Here is a 20503-nt window from a genome sequence, read left to right on the forward strand (position 1 = left end):
AGATCGAGAAAGAGACAAAGACAGAGACAGAAAAGAAATAGAAAGAAGAACAAGAAAGGTTGGAAAAGGAAAAGGTTGAGAATGAAAGGCAGAAAGAGGTTACTAAAGAATCAGTATTGAGTAAACAGAAGGATCAAGATAAGGAAGGAAATTCAGAACATGGTTTTGAAGAACAAGGGAAGGAAGATAGAGTGATAAGAGATTCAGAATCAAAGGCTGAGAATGAAGAGGTAACAAAGAAACTTGAACTGAAAGCAAGAATCAATACCGAAGAGGTGGTGGAAAGAGAAAGCGTGGGAGAAAGCAAGAAAGGGGAAGTGGGTAAAGGAAATGGGAAAGATAAAGAAGAGACAGCTGAATCGGTTGAAACTGTACAATCTACAATTCAAAAGAAAGTTGACTAGAGAAACACAAAAATCCCAAAACAGCAAGGTAAGCAAATTAAGGAAAATACAATTCCTTATAGCCCTGCTATATGGGAAAAACAAAAAGGAAGAAAAAGTAAAGGAAGGATAAGTAAAGCTGGAACATCTTCTTTTCATTAATGAATTTAATGACGTGGAATATTAGAGGGTTAAATGACCCTATAAAAAGAAGAGAGGTTAGAAGAATAACAGAAAGGAATGAAATCACAGTATTTTGAATTATTGAAACAAAAGTCAGACAAAGTCAAATAGAAAATATTGCCCAGGGTTGCTTCAAAGAAGAATGGAAATTTATTCATAACTCTGATGGGGTTAAAAGTAGAATATGGGTACGATGGGATAAAAGAAGGGTTGAAATCAAGAAATTTTTTGAAAGCAAGCAAGTTATTTTGACAAAGGTAATCAATTTGGTGACAAGGATAAAAATATTCTTTGCGGTAGTCTATGCAAGCAACTCTGGGACAGAGAGGAAGACACTTTGGAATGATTTGAAAAGAAGCATTACGGACGACGAACCGTGGGTTATTATGGGAGATTTTAACGTTACAAGATTCAGAAATGAAAGAGAGTCTGAGACAGACATAACACAAGACATGCAAGATTTCAATGCATGCATTCGAGACATAAGCTACATTGAACCGTCTTCCTCAAGTAATCTATTTTCATTGTCAACTACAAGAGGGGCGGACAACATGAGAAAGAGTAGAATTGATAGAGGCCTAGTGAATGAAAAATGGGTGGAGTTTTACCCAAGAAGCCAAATCCAGGTTTTGCAACCAGGTATCTCTGATCACTGCTATTTGAAATTCTTTTGGGAGAAGGAGAAAAAACTGAAAAGACCCTTTAAGTTCTTCAACTTCTGGATGAAAGATGAAGAATTTAATGAAATTCTTAATGAAACTTGGAACATCAGAATTAATGGAACAAAGATGTTCAGAGTTTGTGAGAAACTAAGATTACTGAAAGGGAAGCTGAATAAGTTAGACCGGAAAAAATATAGTGGAATTTTTAAAAGAGTAGAGGAAGTCAGAATAAAACTAGAGGAAATACAAATCAAGGCACTAAGAGCCCAAATCTACTTTATAACAGAGAAGAGGAAAAAGGCTCTTATGCGATTCAGAGACCTCTATTCTAAAGAGGAAAGTTTTGCTAAGCAAAAATCTAAAGAAAATTGGCTTTCATTAGGAGACAAGAATACTTATTTCTTCTATAAAAAATGTTCATCAAGGAATTTCAGAAATCAGATCCTAAGACTCACAAACTCAAATGGAGATGTTTTACAGGGACAAAAGGCAGTTCATGAGGAAGCAATAAGTTTCTACAAAGAGCTTATTGGAACAGAAATGAGAACAATAATATAGGACAACCAAAGATTGCTTCAACAGATTGTGCAAAGAAAAATTAGTGAAGAAAGTGGTAACCAATTGATTACAAGAGTCAGTATGGAAGAAGTCAAAAAAGTTGTGTTTTCGATGAAAGGGGATAAAAGCCCAAGGCCAGATGATTTTAACGCGAACTTTTTCAAAGAAAACTGAGAAATAGTAGGTAAAGATGTAAGCGAAAGGGTTTTAGAATTCTTCCAACACAAGAAAATGTTGAAGCAATGGAACGTCACAGTGTTGAATTTGATTCCTAAGAATTCAATTCCGGAAAAAATTCAGGACTTTCGTCCTATTTCATGCTGCAATGTTATTTACAAAATTATTTCAAAAATTATTTCGCAACGTTTGAAAACAGTTATTGATAAGCTTGTAGGATTAGGGCAATCAACATTTATTACTAAACACTCTATTTCCCATAACATCCTACTAATGCAGAGCTTATTGAATGGATATGGCAAGAAAAACATATCGCCACGTGTGGCTTTCAAAATTGACATTAAAAAAACTTTTGACTCGATCAGATGGGGATCAATCCACGAATTCCTCCTTGCTGCAGGTTTTTTAATTATTTTCATTGATTGAATTATGCAATGTGTTTCCACTCCTCACTTTGTTGTGAGCATGAATGGTATTCATGGAGGTTTTTTCAATGATGAAAGGGGAGTAAGGCAAGGAGACCCTATATCTCCTTACCTATTCGTCTTAATAGTGAAAATTCTTGACTGCATTTTAAAAATGCTTTTGAGAAGTCATCATTTCAAATTTTACCCGTACTGCAAAGAAGAAGCAATAACCCATATATGTTTTGCAGATGATCTATTTTTTGTGGCTTATGTGGATGTTGAATCTGTTAGTATAATCAAAGAAGCTCTAACAATTTTTTTGAGTATTACAGTTCTATACATCAATGAGGACAAAAAATAGTCAAGATATAATATATTGAAAACAATTTTGCATAATTAATAAAATTAAATCTCATGTGAAGTGAAAATATAGAAAAAGATGGGAATAAATGAGAGAAAGAGAAAAAAAATCACAATATAGAATTCCAATATATAATGTAATAAAACATTATAAATGAATGAATATGTTCATAAAAAAAAATAAGAGACTCGAGCCAATAAAAAATGAGAAGATTGATGACTCAAAAATAAATTTTATTAAGATAAAAACTCCATTCTAGAATTGAGATCTAACCATTAAGTAAACAAGTTGATGAGATGATATTTCAAAATTACTTGAATAAAAAAGATAAATGTATTTGTTAATTGATTTGATCTTTTCAATAAGAACTTTTCAATAAGAAAAGAACATAAAATTGGAAAACAAAATATCGTCTTTTTCAACTTAGTTCCTTTCATGTATTTTATTCTTAAAAAGGATTCATATAGAAGATTTTTACCTATTTTTTAGTCGTATTTGTAGATTACGACCGGGAATAAAATGTTGAACGAGAATTTCTTGATAATTATAATATAGACAATATATAGAAATAAAATTACAATGTGTAATAATTTTATACACTCAACGTTGTTGTTATAATTAACATTGAAAAAAAATTATTTATTAAAATGAATTTCTAATAATGAGTTAGGTATCAATTTGTATTCTCTTATGTCATTAAAAAAAATCTAATGAATATTAATAGACCATAATAGTTAATGAATTCACAATTAATAGTTGATGGTTCAATCCAATTTATCATAAATTTTGACTTTTGTAACTTAAAATTCACATTTTTTTTCAAAAGAAAAGTCCACTACTTACACCTTCCTTCATGGCCTGCCTAACCAGCTCCTCTTTCGGAAGAGAAGGAACTGCTCACTCAAAATATCTCCCTTCAGTTGATACACACGTGATACACACGATCACAAGTCCACTCCCATCAAGCCTCTTCGGCGGCACTAGCCATGGCTTGGCTTATCCTATATCCAACTAAAAAGGAACTTGGATTGTTGTTTGTTTTTCCTCTCTTTGTATGAAGTCAGTCAATCTCAGTGTTGGACAGAGCCCGTTGTGAAAAAATCCTTTTGCTAGAATGCTGGCTTAAATCTAGCTACTCCCATTAAAATAAATATTTCATTCTATATGGTATGGGAAGGAGTCTAAAGTAGTTCATCACCTTAATGGTCATGATTGTAATAAACATTTAACTCGTTTAGAGATATAACCTATCTACTTTGTAGATGGTCTCGAATATCTTCTAAAAATGTCATTCTATTTTATTTCTAATTACAATTTTTGTTTGAAAGTTACTGCTCCATTCACATATTTAAATTCAAATATTTAAAATGTGATATTTGTCGGTTAAAAAACTCAAAGTCTAGTATAGAGAAGTTAAAGGGTGGGAATAAAAAAAAAAGAGTTTCAAATCCATCCTAATTCTAACTTTTGAACATGTTTTTGATTATAATATAATTTTTTATTTATAAGAATCAATATGATTATATTATCTAAGCAAATATAAATTTATTAGTTGTTTGTTTGTTTATACAAGTTTAAATATTAAATTTGGTTGGTAATGAATTTTCTAATTATAAGTATTTAATATTATTTTTAGAAAAGTTTAAATTAAAGAAAAATCTTATTAAAAGAAAACTTTACCTATATAATTTTTTTTAATTTATAAATAAATATATAAATTATGTAAAAAAATAATAATATATAAAGACATAAAAACGAGAAAACACAGTTAAAAAGAGTCACACGATCACGCACAAGCACGAAATATTTACAAAGATTAAATTTTTATTATTTTAAATTTAATTATTTTTCTATTAGTAATGTTATCATTTTAAATATTCATGTAATTATTTTAAGTATGAAATAATTAAATATTAAGCAATTTGGAACGATCTTAATTATTTTTAAATGATTAAAAAATTATTAAAATTATATCTTCTGATATAAATAAATAGATAAATGTCATCATCAAAATATATAATAAATTCTAAACATAAACTGTATTTTTAAGTATTTAGGTTTATATAATTTTTTTTTAATGAACTTAACATCTAAATTTTTAGATAATTAAACTTTTACTTAATTTGGTCAGATTATTAGTGGTCTTTGTTGGATTCATATAAGATATGGATCGAGTTATTAATAATTCGCCTATGTCATTTAGAAGACAAATTAAGATTCAGTTTTAGGTAGTTTTTAGATTTATTTAATCAATTATAATGTTTACTGTGAAACTCTAAAATGACATGGTTTAATATTTTTGTAACCTCGTCTAAATTAAAAAAATTATTATTAGTTATATTTTTAAAAATAATAATTATAAAAATTAATTTATTTTCTTTAAAAATTTCATTAAAATTTTCTTTAAAAAAATAATTTTTTTATAAGTTTTAGAAAACATTTAAACGGTCAGATTGAGTGTCGTGTTTAAAAACAATTTTTGAAAAATATACACGATAATGCACGGTTAAGAAACGACGGTATTAGTATCTTTAAATGTCCTAATCAGTGGATTCGGGCAAAGTAGACGGACTGTTATAACTATTATCTTAATTTAGTTAAAGTTATTTAAATAATTAAGTTTTTTTAATTATATTTTTGATATAAAATTATTACCAATTTATGAATTTAATATTATGATTTTGAAATAATACTTATTTTATTATTATTTCAGAATTAAATATTTTTATCCAAGAAATAGCACTGTCAAATTAAAAATTAAGACTATAAAAAAACAAAAAAAAAACAAACCTGATATTATTTACTTTTGTATATATATATATTATATATATATATATATATATATATATATATATATATATATATATATATATATATATATCATTTAAAAATACTAAAGTTTTTTCATTTGATAATTATTCTTATAGAAGACTTCTATAAATGTGTATTTATGTTAAGAAAGTGTTTAATTAAATATTTTAAAAAATATTATATTTGTTTATCAAATAAATATAAAAAAAGAGTAAAAAAACACATTAGACAAAACATAATCTTGATTCACCTCTAATTAAATAAGTAAAACTTAAGATATTGACAAAATAATTAGATTAAGCTATTATTGAAGGGATAATTCAATAATAAGAACATAATATTAAAGAGAATAAGTTTTAATTAAACATTTAAATATTTTGTCATAGTTTAATCATCTAACTCTTAATTGTTGATATAATATTTTTTTAATGAATAAATCTGAGTATATTAATCTAAGTAAATATAAATTTATATTTGCTTTTTATTTTTTATTTTTAAACACGTTTTAAATACTAAACTTTGTTAGTAATGAATACTTTTTTATATGAATTTAATACTATTTGTCTTTGGCCACCATCATCACCCTTGTGAAGTATTCGGAGATGGATTCTCCATTCTTCATTTCCAACAATTATGTAAACATCATTCTAAATTTTCCTGATATTTTGTTTTCATTAAATCCCACAACTGCTTTGATGTTTCTTTCAATGTGATTGTGTTGAGAATGGATTTGTCAATCGCACTGAAGAGATAGTTCTTTGCTTTGAGATCCTTTAATTTTTCCTCGACATGGACCTTCTTTTGTGCTTCAGATAACGTTTCCTCATTGGTTGGCTCACCGACTCCATATTTCACTACTCCAAAATATTTTTCCTTTGATCTCAATAGATTCTCCATGAGAAGACTCCAATGGTCATAGTCTCCGTCGAACTTCGGAATGCTTGGCTGCACAAAATTGCTTAATTCTCCCATTTCACACTCTCACTGTATTTCTCTTCTTTCATAATTTTTGCTATGATACCAATTTGTTGAACTCAAAGAAATCACTCAGACAAAAGCTTAATACTTTGATAATTATTGATATTGTTTGTTTGGATTTAAATAGCCTAACGGTGAAGACTTAGCCTTCTACATAAAGGCGTAGAAATCCACGGAAACATAACTACTGAAAAATCAAAATGCTAAGATAAGTAATTAACCCCTGAAAGATAAGAACTTATTCTTCAAATTTTGGCTAGGATTTGGAATTGGGGGATATTATCCTCTGTCAGCTACTATCATGTCAGAATACGCAAGTAAGAAAACTCGAGGGACTTTTATTGCTGCAGTTTTCGCAATGCTGGTGGAGCTGTTGGATGTATTGTGTCGTCGGCGTTTAACAAAGCTTATCCATCTCCGGCGGGATCAGTTGTTCCTGAAGCCGATTATATTTGGAGGATTATGTTGATGTTTGGTGTAATTCTGGCTGCGATGACATATTATTGGCGGATGAAGATGCTAGATATACTGCTTTGGTTGCTAAGAACACAAAGCAAGCAGCGGAAGACATGTCCAAGGTAATTTCAAACTATTTTTTCTCTATCTTTTTCTCTTCATAATGAAGAAATTGCTCTCGATCTATTATTGATTAATATAAAACTAAGCAAGATATTGGTCAACAAAATTAATACAATCATTGAGTTTTCATTTAGGAGTGACTAAAAAAATTTGCAATTTAGATTCATAAGTGATAAGCCCAAAACAGAAATGAAAAATATAAAAAACTGCAGCATGAAACTAATAATAATAATAATAATAATAATAATAATAATAATAATAATAATAATAATAATAATAATAATAGTATTCTGATTCTTATCAGAATATGCATCTCCATCCAAATATTTGCATTCTTCTTCTCTATCAGAATATTAGTTATAATCATCGTCTTAGTCATAATCTTCGTCTTCTACGTCAGAATATGCTGATCTGGTTGTATAATATTAGTCTCTAGATTTTTCTTCATCATAATCAACAACATAACATGTAATATCAGTAGAATTAAAAAGAGTGACACTTGTAAAACTAATTATAAACAATTAAAAAAAATTATACATACAGTTTTTCTTATCATTATTTTAGCATGCATTCAATATAAAATGATCAGTTTCAACCTTTTAAAACTATCATTATAAAGATAAATAAATGAAAACTTAATTACCTGTTTTTATCAACCCGATCACCACAATAACAACCGCTACAATCGTCCCAAAAAACTGAAGAAAATCCATATTATATATAATCTAGGTCTAAAACTTTTGCAATTTCTAAATATTCAAAGATATATAAGAATAGTGAACATTTTATAAGTGTATACATTAGCAGAAATTAATAATATTGCAGGAAACGAAGCATCCTTTAAATTCATTTTACCGCCATTATTGTCACGCCTTCTTTGTAGAGCATCTCACCCTTCACCAATTACCCATGACCGACATTTATTCAAACATTTGTATCATTTCCAATTATCTCTTTCTTTGTGATTTTTAAAAAAAAATAAACACTAATATTAATTTTATGAAACACTTGAATTTGAGTTATTTTTATTATATGCGTTTTTTAATTTTAAAATGGTGTAATATATAAGGTTCGGATCATTAGAAGTGTCTGGATTGTCGGGTGGAGAGAGTTGTTGTTAATTTGAATATGTATGTGAGAGTAACAAAAGTTTCGAATTTGCAACCTCAAAATATTACCATATAAGTTCAACATTATAACAAACTAAGCTAATAACACTTTAAATTTTAAATTTAATTTCAAAATTGATGAATGTATGATATTTTTGACAATATAACTTCGACATTTTAAACAAATAAACTAATAATACTATTAATTCGTTTATATAATTTATTTATTTTTGTATATATATAACATTCTATATATAAGTGTTAGTCATATCAATTATATATTCATAAATTATAAAAAGAAATCAATAATCATAAGTGATGTAATAGTTAATTGTTAAGCATGCATATTAATAATGATCGAAGGTTCGAATCACACATGGTGCAAATTTATAATAATTATAAATAGGGTATAAGGAATATGTTGGTTGACGAAAGTGAGTTGATAAGTGAGTGAGAATAAGATTATTGTTTGACGGAAGTGGGTTAAAAAATGTCGGAAAAGAGGAGATTGTTGGGTAATAAAGAATATGTTGATTAACCGAATTAATAAAGGTCGGTAATGTACGGAAATATCGCGTTCAATCTAATTTATCAATATTTTGGCTTTTGTGACTTAAAATCCACATTCTTTTTTTCAAAAGAAAAGTCCACTACTTACAGCTTTCCTCCCGGGTACGCTGAACCAATTCCTCTTTCGGAAGAGAAGGAATCGCTAGCTCAAAATATGTCTCTTCAATTGATACACAAGGCGATCCACATGATCACGAGTTCACTGCCATTAAGTCGAAGCCTCTTCGGCGGTACTAGCCATGGCTTGGCTTATCCAATATCCAATTAAAAAAGAGCTTGAATTGTTGTTTGTTTTCCCTCTCTTTGTATAAAGTGAGTTAGTCTCAGTGTTGGACAGAGCCCATTGTCAAAGGATCATTTCGTTGGAATGCTTGATTAACTTTAGTTACTCCTATTAAAACGAATATTTCATTCTATATGATATGGGAAGAAGTCTTTAGTAGTTCATCGCCTTATGGTCTTGATTGTAATACATATTTAACTCGTTTAGAGATATACCCCATATATTTTATAGATGGGTCTCGAATATTTTCTAGAAAGGTAATTCTATTTTATTTCTGATTATTATTTTTGTTCGAAAGTTACTACTTCATACACATATTCAAATTCAAATATTCAAAAGGTAAAATATGTTGGTTAAAAAAACCCAAAGTATAGTCTAGAGAAGTTTATTATAGAGAAGTTGAAGGATGGAAATAAAAAGAATGAGTTTTAAATCCACCACAATTCTAACTTTTAAATATGTTTTTGATTTTAATATATATATAAGTATACAAGGGTTTGAAAGATGGAAGAAATTAACACTAAAAAAAAGTTAATTGCTTAATTTATAACGGTACACCGCTTTGAATTAAAAATTAAAAGAATTAAAAAAAATGTGCGAACGGAGAGAAGACAAATCAAGAGAAAAATGTGGAAATGATTTCCTTTTTAATATATTAATTTATTATCATTATTACGTAGAGTTAATAAAAAATGAGTAAAAATAATTATGAATTTATAAATTATGAAAATGTGGAAATGGTTTCTTTTTTAATATATTAATTTATTATTATTACTTTTTAGAGTTAATAAAAATGAGTAAAAATAATTATGAATTTATAAATTAATGTTATTAAATTTATTAATATATATAATTAAAATATATTTTATAATATTATTTCATTTAAATTAATATCTTAATAAAATATTTTATTTCAGATCTATGATTTTCAAACAGGACTATTAATATATAATAAAAATAATAATTATTAATGTGACGGAGGACATTAAAAAAAATAGTAAAAGAACACAATTAAACAATGATAAGACCCATATAATAAGAATACATTTTTTTTATTATTATTATATACATATAAAAATCTTAAATTATTTTTTTAAAATTAAACTTATAATATTTAATCTTTTAATCATTTATTATTATCAAGTAAACTATTTTATTAAGTATTGAACTTGAGAATTCAAACAAACAAAGTATTGTATATTTGTATAAGAGATTAAATTGAAACTGATTGTTATTAAATTTGATGTTAAATAATAAATATAGATCTTTTCGATAAATTTATTTTTATTGTATTATATTTATTTATTATTAAATGAAATTATATCATTTTGTTAAATCTATCGTGCATATTTTATAACCAATTGAAACGAAGATTATCCAACCAACCAATTATATAAAAACATAACTTGTAATATATATAACTAGGACTATGAAAAATGTGTATTTTCTGTGAGAGAGATAATTATTAAATTATTGCTAATCAAATTTTGCGGTTTACGTAGAGGCAAAAGTCAACATTTAATTAATTAATGCTAATCACTGACTTGATTAATTAAGCTCAAAAAATTAATTATTGCATAGAGTAAATATGTTTCTAAGTAATTACTAATTAGTATACGAGTTAAATAATGTGTGGATTAATTATATTCTGGACATATTTTATTTTTATTTTATTTTTAAATTGGATCATTTTACTTAAGTTTGTTATTTATTGGTTAATTTTATTAATATTTATAAATTTATCAAAATAGTTTAAATAAATAAAAAATGCTATAATTCTACACAAATACAAATAAAGACTTAAACGAAACTTGTTACATTAACATGAGTGTGTGGTTTAAAACACAATTATCATTTTACTTGATTATAATATTTTATTAAGAGTTTGATTCATTTTGACTTATTTTAAGATTTTGTTGTTATTATTTCAATTTTGTTTTTGGGTAAAAAAAAGTCTAACATCAAATCAAACAAGTTCTAAGAGGCGCTGAAAAGTCAGCTAACTTTATTTTTTATTTATTTATGTTCCAGTCAGCTAGATTGAACGTGTTGCCACAATTCTCAAGAAAAAATTCATATTTATAAGTAGAATCAAATTATATAATATATATATAATTCATAACAAATTATTTATTATGTATTTCTCAATTTTAATAGTAATTTAAAATATGGACAAGCCATTATTATAAACAAAGAAAAGAACGAGAAAAAAAATACAAGTTCATTCTATGTCGTTTAAATTTTAATTTTCAAATTATCGTGTTAGACTATTAGAGAAAATAAGTCATATTTTTTTTATTATGTTCTTTGTTAGTTTAGTTACATTAACTAATATTAAAATTATTTGGTTATACATGACTTAATAACTATAATCTAATATATATATGATTAGAATTTAAACGCCTTATTCATTAGATCTCAGGTGTTTGTGTTTTTTTATCAAAGTTATATTCTATGGATGATTTGAGTGAAAGGATATTATAGTCTCTTCAGAAAAATCACTGAATGCAGGTAAATTATCTTACAAATATTCGAAGTAAAAGAAAATAGTTAAGACACCTAAGTTAAAATTATTATCTACTAAAATACTAATTATTTAAAAAAAATTATCATTATCTACTAATATTTTTTAATTCATTTTACTAGAAAATGAAAAAAATATCTTATCAAAATCACAATCAATAAATTTTTTTAAATATTTTATAAATTATTTAAGTCTTATTACTAGGAGTGTAAACGAGTCAAGCTGTTCGATCGTGAGTAACTCGGTCAAAGCTTAAATTTGACCGAGCTCGAGTCGAGTTCGAGTAGCTCGATTATAAAATAGAGCTTGAGCTTAATATTTATTGTTCAAGTTGCTCATTATATATATATATATATATATATATATATATATATATATATATATATATATATATATATATATATATATATATAAAGTCACAATTTTTCTTCTTAAACCTTCAATCTCTCTTTTCCTTTCATTCTTAAACAGTCAAACTCATCTCTATCTTCTCATTTCATTCTCGTTTTCTCCTTCTTTCATTCTCAAACAGTCAAACTCACATCTCTCTCTTCTCCTTTCATTTCCAAATTGCCAAACCCCTCTCTCTTTTCTCTTTTCATTTCAAACGGTTAAACCCTTCTCTTTTTTCTCTTTGTCCTTCGTCCATCTTTCAGATTATTTCTTTATCAAAAGACTTTGAAACATTTATTTTTTTGGATTATACTATTCACGAAGCAGCTTGTTCATGACTTTCACTATTTTATATTTAAAATCTTGTAGAATTTGAAGATCACTATATGACTAGTGCTTCATATTGCCAAACTTGTAATTACAAATGAAATTAAATATTTAATTTCGTTTGTAATTTCTTAATGAGATGTTTGTGATTGAATGATCATCTATAAATTATGTGATGATATTTATATTTCTTATTCTTAAATAATGTCGTGATTATATGTGTAGTTTGTGAAATATTTATTATATTATGTTTGAGATATTATTTAGTGGTAAAATATAATTTTAATAAATATAATTTAATTTTCGAGTTCGAGCTCGAGTAGCTCGAATTGTAATCGAGCCGAGTTCGAGTATAAATTTTGATACTCGATCGAGTTCGAGTATTTACAAAATACAATTCGAGTCGAGTACGAGTAGTCTGGTACTAGACTCGACTCAACTGGTTTATACTCCTACTTATTACACATCTATTTAAATAAAATAAAATAAAATAAAACTAATTTATTATAAATATTTATTTGAAAGAAATTATTAAAAATATTTGTGTGAACTTTATAATTTAATACATGAGAGGAGTGGAATCATGAGAGCTATTGTATGGTGTGGTTACGGTTCAAGATGTCGTGGAGGGAAATTGTGTTTCACTCTTAAGGCAAATACCAAAAGGGGTTATAATTCTTAACTTGTTGAATGATATTCAATTTCAGGGTATTGGGGATTCATTTGCTAGGAAACCTTAAAGGAATGGGAAGTTTGTTTCGGGACTGACATGTGATTCATCCGTACAAGGGAGCAGGCTATTAGTTGGCATCATGTGGTTTGGTCCTCTAAAATTATTTATTGACACCAATTTATTTTATGTATGGCGTATCGAGAAAGATTGGCGACTCGTAACCGGCTTTGAAAATCATGAATATCCCTATTTCTAATTATGTTTTATGCGTGGGAAATGAGAAAAGTATCAATCATCTTTTTGGAGAATGCCCTTTTGTTACTATGTTATGGGGGTAATTTCTCAAAAAAAAATGAATATTTTTAACTTCCCTTGTTCGTGGTATGATATTAGATTTTTGACAATTGTAAGAGCAAAGAGTAATCGATTTTATTCGAGCGTTTTTAAGTGTTTATTTGGGGCATTGATGTATAATGTTTGGATGGAGCGAAACACAAAGATCTTTACACGATTTTTTTTTATTTTTAGATCGATAGAACAGATTTGGAAAGTGTCGTGGTTGATGGAAATTCATTCAATCATACTTGGAGTTGTATTTCAGCATGTGAGGAAAATTGGGTGCTTAGTCAAAATCAGAGTATCCTTTTGGTGGAGTTACTAGTACAATATAATTTAAGATGCAATAGGTTTTCGCTGTTTAATATATACTTATTTTTAATTTGTGTTAAATTTTTTCATTTGTTTGTCATTCTTTTATGCCTTTTATTTTAAAAAATAAAGATAGGACTTGTCTAACTTGATTTTGAAATCGTAATCTTTTTCATTTTTGGATTTTTTAAATAAAATTATACTAAGTCATTTTCTATATATTTATAAATATTATTTTGATTAGTGTTTAATTTTAATTTATTGATTTCATTTTGAAAACTAGTTCACCGTCATAATTAATATTTTCAGATAAAACTTTTTGATTGAGAAACTAAGAATGATTGTGCGAGAGTGAACGAGAGTGAACTTATCATTATTGCCTGGTTCTATTTTGTGCATTTTCTCACTACAATTTCGGACTCGTTCGATTTCCCGCATGTACACTATTTATATTATATTCTCAAATTTTTAATATTATAAAATTATATGATTTTATATAATATATTAAGAATTTATATTGTTATTAACAAATATTGTTTTTATAAAATATGAAGATAAATAAATATATGGGTTATGTTATATATTTATTTGTTTTTATTAACATTTGGGAGGCCACAATTTGTATATAAAATAACGGGAAGAATTATAATGATCATGGCTTCAAAATTTTATTTTCTATTTGTTTTTTTTTTATTTAAACTCATTTTTTTTATCTAGGACCAAAAAGACTAATTTATATATTTATTTTTTTAACAAAATTAATATAAAAAATAGAGAAATGATTGAGGGAGAGAATTTGAAAAGGAATGAACATAATCTGATTGACTAAATAAACAAAATAATTTTTCTCTCTTCTCTTTTTTCTCACACTTTTTACTTTTTCCAACCAATAAAGTGATGTCACGTCATTTCCTTCCCTATCACTACTCTAAAAGATATATAATAATTAAGATGAATGGTTCTAAAAGTCATGACCCTTTCTATGACCACCTATATTTTGAACCAACTTTCTCATTATACTCACTTTTCCATCCGGTTCGGTTCTTCTGCTATAAAATTCTTTGTTTTTTCTGTTCTGGACTAATTAAAATTCAACAATAATATTATATTAATAAATTCCTTCGGGTTAATATATATATATATATATATATATATATATATATATATATATTGGGCGGAGTCAGGATGAAAACTTACATGGGGATGACTCATTTGCCCGGTTTATTCACTTAATTTAACCCATTTTTTTAAATTTAGGTGGGGGCAGAACCCACCTTAACCAAAGGGCGAATCTAGGTTTTTCACTATACTGTAAGATTTTTGGTATTATATTACGTATATTAATACGTGAACATATTAATCGAATTTTTCTACAAATACCCTTAATAAATAAATCTTCGGCCAACCCTTCCTAAAATAAAATAAATAAACGAAATTTTAAGAGTGATTAGAATACTCGATTTAAAAAACAAAATTATACATGTTAAAGAAAAATTAAGTTAAGAAAACGTGAAAAATTAAATTAATTAGATTTTAAATAAGTGAAAACTAAATATATAAATAAAGAAAATATAAAAATCTAATTTAGTGGATTTTCGCATATTTGGTAAGAATATAAAAAAAATGGAGAAGATGATTATAAAATATTAATGTAAACTGTGGGAGGGAAGGGTTTGATCACCTGACCTTCCCTTAGTCAGATTAAATCCAAAGTCATCAGGTTAAATTGTTACATGTTTAAACTTAATATACATATATTTAAAACTTTATCTTCGACTATAACCCAAACATTTTTTTTAATTTAGGTGGGGCTGGAGCCCACCCTAGCCCAAGCGTGGCTCCGCCCATATATATATATATATATAACTCGGAAATATCATCATTTTGTTCAACCTGAGGAAGTGCAATGGAGTGAAGTTTGTTTCACAATATAAATAATAGTGAAACAAGCTTCACTGAAGTGCATTTGCTTCTCTTTTATTTATATTATAAATAGAATTGAAACAAGTTTCACCGAAATGCGTTTGCTTCTCTTTTACTTAAATTGTAAATAGAATGTAAATAGAAGTGAAGCAAGATTCACTCATATGCGCTTGCTTAACTTTTATTTACATTGTAAACAGAAGTGAAACAAGCTTCACTCAAGTATGTTTGCTTCACTTCTATAGAGTGAAGTTTGTTTCCCGTGAATAAGCTTCAATAGATATCGCTTCACTTGTAATTTATAATATATATTTATATATTATTAATAATTAAATCTTTTATTAAGTTTAGTTTAATAGTTTACACAAACTGAATTTTTTCTCGATGCACTCCCACTATTCACTTTTTCTCCCATCGATTTTTCAAACCCTAGCACGAATCTTCTCCACTACAATCTTCACGCAAAAATAGTATTTTCTAGAATTGCGTTAAAGGGTTTTTGTGGATTTGGGACAATGCTAATGCAACCTTGGAACCCTTGAAGCGTGTATCAACTTGTTGTTGGACATCTGCGATTTCTCCGTTAGAAATCGTGCGTCGGGCCTTTATTTTCTATTTGAAGATTCGTTTACAGTATAGAACAGACTTCGATCTATTCACTTGAACTGCCAAGTGCGATTCTGACTAAGTTACTTTCTTTTTGTAGTATTTCTTAGCACTAATCTACACTAGTTGCAGTTGGTTTCTTTATCCTATTATAGTGCATGGTTTCATAGCCGTTGTTGAAGTACTACAACAATTGATGAGTGTTGATTCCTCACATTGTCTTGGTTGTGAGATATTAGATCATACAACTTCTTAGGATTGGATACTATACTCGCTTGAGAGTCTATCATCCCAACGACCGGTGCACGCTTGCCCGGTTTGTTAAGTCGGTCAAAAGGAGTTTCCAAATTTTTTTACCATGTTGACTTGGAGCTGATTCCACCTGTGTTCACAAACTGTAACAAAATAGTAAAGAAAGACATATGGCTAAATCTATTAATAATTTTGGAAAATCAAGCCAAAATAAAAAATGCTAATTCATCAAAATTGGATGCAAAGTTAATTATAGATTTAGAGTCTAGAAATAATTATAGACTAATTCTAAAGAAAAAATTTAGACAATCAAGATTTATAATAATAATTAATGATTCAATCCAATTTATCATGAATTATGACTTTTGTGACTTAAAATCCACATTTTATTTTCAAAAGAAAAGTCAACTTGCTTACAACCTTCCTCATGGCCTGCCTCCTCTTTCGGAAGGAATCGCTCACTCAAAATATGTCCCTTTAGAGTATACACAAGGTGATCCACACGATCACAAGTCCACTCCCATCAAGTCTCTAACGGCATTGGCCATGGCTTGGCTTATTCAATATCCAACTAAAAGGAGCTTGAATTGTTGTTTTTTTCCTCTCTTTGTATAAAGTGATTCAATCTCAGTGTTGGACAAAACCCATTGTCAGAGAATCATTTTGTTGGAATGTTTGCTTGAATCTAACTACTCCCATTAAAACGAATATTTAATTCTATATGATATGGGAAGAAGTCTACAGTAGTTCATCACCTTAATGGTCTTGATTGTAAATTGTAATACATATTTAACTCGTTTAGAGATATAACCCATCTATTTTATATATGGGTTTAAAATATCTTCTAAAAAGGTAATTATATTTTATTTCCGATTATTATTTTTTTTGTTCGAAAGTTAGTACTTCATACACATATTTAAATTCAAATATCCAAAAGTAAAATTTGTCGGTTAAAAAAACTCAAAGTCTAGTATAGAGAAGTTTAGTATAGGAAAGTTGAAGGATAGAATAAAAAAAAATGAGTTTTAAATCCACCACAATTCTAAATTTTGGATATGTTTTTAATTTTAATATAATTTTTTTTATAAAAATCAACTTATTATATTATCTAAACAAATATAATTTTATTAGTTGTTTTTTATTTATACAAATTTAAATACTAAATTTGTGGGTAATGAATACCCTAAGTATAAATATTTAATGGAAAAAAAAGTTCATATTTAGATAGATGTATGTATTTGTATAACTAACTCACTTACACGGACTAATAAAAGTTTATTTAAACGCATGTACTATAAAGATATTTCATTTAGCATCTCTATTAGTAAATAGAGTTAATTTATTTTTTTAATTTATATCTTTATCAATTATATATTCATTTTTTTCTCTCTTTCATCTTTTATTAATTAATTAATTAATCAAATTTTTTTGTTTTTTTTTATTTATTAATTTATTTATTTATTTATTTATTTATCTCCATTTATTTCTCTTTCTTTGTAATATTTTTGTGATTTTTTTAATATAAACAAAAGTAAAATTAATAGTCTTTTTATTTAATTTTTTTATTCATGTTTATAATAATAGTAAACAAAATCATTGAGTTACTATTTTGTTTTTTATAATCATGATTATTACTTTCTTGGTGTTGAATGAATTAATATCGGTTATTATCCAAATTCAATATCATTTGTTGTTGAATGGATGAGTCATTGCATCATTCAAGTATTAGTTCTTTAAAGAGATCAAACAATTTTAAAATAATCAATATTGATATAAGAATAACGCAAAAATAGTAGAAAAAAATAAAAATAAAATAATCAAATATTAAATATATATGAATAGACTAATGAAGAAAATTAAATAAATAGAGAAAAATTAATTAATTAATAAAAAATAAAGAGATAAATTGATAATTAAATAATTAAAAGAAAAACAGAGAAAAAATGAATATTTAATTAATAAACATATAAATTTTTAAAAATTAAATATGTTTATTACTTGAGACTAAATTAGTCAACTTTTAATAGTATAATAAATTTTTATTAGTTCATATGTTTAACTGAGTTAGTTATAGTAATGAGTTTTATTTTTATTTAATATTATTATTAGAAAAGATTAAATTAAAGAAAAATCTTATTAAAATAAAACTTTATCTATGTAAAAAATTTTATTTTATAAATAAATATATAAATTATGTAATAATAATAATATATAAAGACATAAAAATAAAAATAAACACTATTAAAAAGAGTCACACAACTACGCAAGTACGGGATATTTATAAATATTAACTTTTTATTATTTTAAATTTAATTATTTATTATTTTAAATTTAATTATTTTTTTATTAGTAATGTTATCATTTTAAATATTAATGTAATTATTTTATAAGTATGAAATAATTAAATATTAAGCAGTTTGAAACTATCTTATTTGTTTTTAAATATAAAAAAATAATTAAAATTATATCTCCTTATATAAATAAATAGATAAATGTCATTATGGATATGTATAATAAATTCTAAACAAAGGGTATTTTTAAGTATTTAGATTTATATGATTTTATTATTGAACTTTAACATTTAAAACTTTTAGATAATTTGATCAAATAATTAATGGTATTTGTTAAGTTCAAATAAATAAGGCATGGATTTATTAGTGATTCACCTATGTTATTTGAAAGCCAAAATCAAGGTTCAGTTAGGTAGTTTTTTTTTTGTAGTATTATTAATTTTTTAAAATAACATGAATAATAAAGAATGCATTGAAAATAGCTATTATAAATAGAATTAAAATAAATAATACAAATTATTTGGAGTAAATCTCAACTTTTTATAAATAGTTTTTTATTTAATTTTAAAAAAATTCACTATCATTTAATATAAATTTAATTATTTTTTACAAATATATATTAACTTCTAAATATAAATTGCACTTTCAAGTGTTGTGTTTTTATGAGTTTATTATGTAAAATAATATTTAAAACCTAAAAATAGGTTAATCAAATTTTTATGAGAATATGCATATAAATAAAAACATATTGTATTATTTTTACTTTTCTTCAATTGTAATTGCGGTTAAAAGGTTAAAAGTTATATTTTGTAAGTATTTCAATTTAAAAACTTAATTTTGATAGTTATTATTTATTTATTCTTACATTTATTTTGTAAAATAATTATATTAAATCATTATTATTTATATTTTTTAATAAAAAATTGTTATTATATAAAATTACTTTTTTTTTAATAATTAAAATAATCCTTTCATATTATATATATATATATAATATATTATATAATATATTATATAATATATATATATATATATATAATATATATATATATATATATATATATATATATATATTATATATATAGACTTTTCTACATTCTTGATTGTGTTTATATTATTGGTCATTTTGGAGTAGCCTAATATTTGTTTATCTTTTCTTTCTTCTAAAGTGGATTGAGATAGCACCATTGAAATAATAATAAAAAAATGTAAAATATGATATTTTTTTCTAAATATGATTCCTGAAATATTAAAAAATAAAAATAATTAAAAACACATAAGCTAATAAATATAGAACTAAAAACAACTCATCGCTTCGTATTATCTGGGTCTAAAAAATAGTCAAGATATAATATATTGATCATATCATTGTAGCAACCGAAAACAATTTTGCATAAAAAAAAATTAAATCTTATGTGAAGTCGCTTCGTATTATCTGGGTCTAAAAAATAGTCAAGATATAATATATTGATCATATCATTGTAGCAACTGAAAATAATTTTGCATAAAAAAAAAATTAAATCTTATGTGAAGTGAAAATATAAAAAAAAATGAGAATAAATGGACAATTGAGAGAAAGAGAAAAAAATCACAATTTAGAATTCCAATATGTAATGTAATAAAACATTATAATGAATGAATATGTTCATAAAAAAAATAAGAAACTCGAGCCAATAAAAACTGAGAAGATTGATGACTCAAAAATAAATTTTATTAAGATAAAAACTCCATTGTAGAATTGAGATCTAACCATTAAGTAAAAAAGTTGATGGGATGATATTTCTAAATTTCTTGAATAAAAAAAA

General features: G+C 25.6%; 1 pseudogene; it reads left to right on the forward strand.

Moving 5' to 3' along the window:
- LOC124932066 overlaps window positions 1-13045 on the forward strand; it is a 40881-nt pseudogene extending 27836 nt beyond the window's left edge.
- Window positions 13046-20503: the final 7458 nt, after the last annotated feature.

This window comes from Impatiens glandulifera, chromosome 1, assembly GCF_907164915.1.
Source record: "Impatiens glandulifera chromosome 1, dImpGla2.1, whole genome shotgun sequence".
NCBI lineage: Eukaryota > Viridiplantae > Streptophyta > Magnoliopsida > Ericales > Balsaminaceae > Impatiens > Impatiens glandulifera.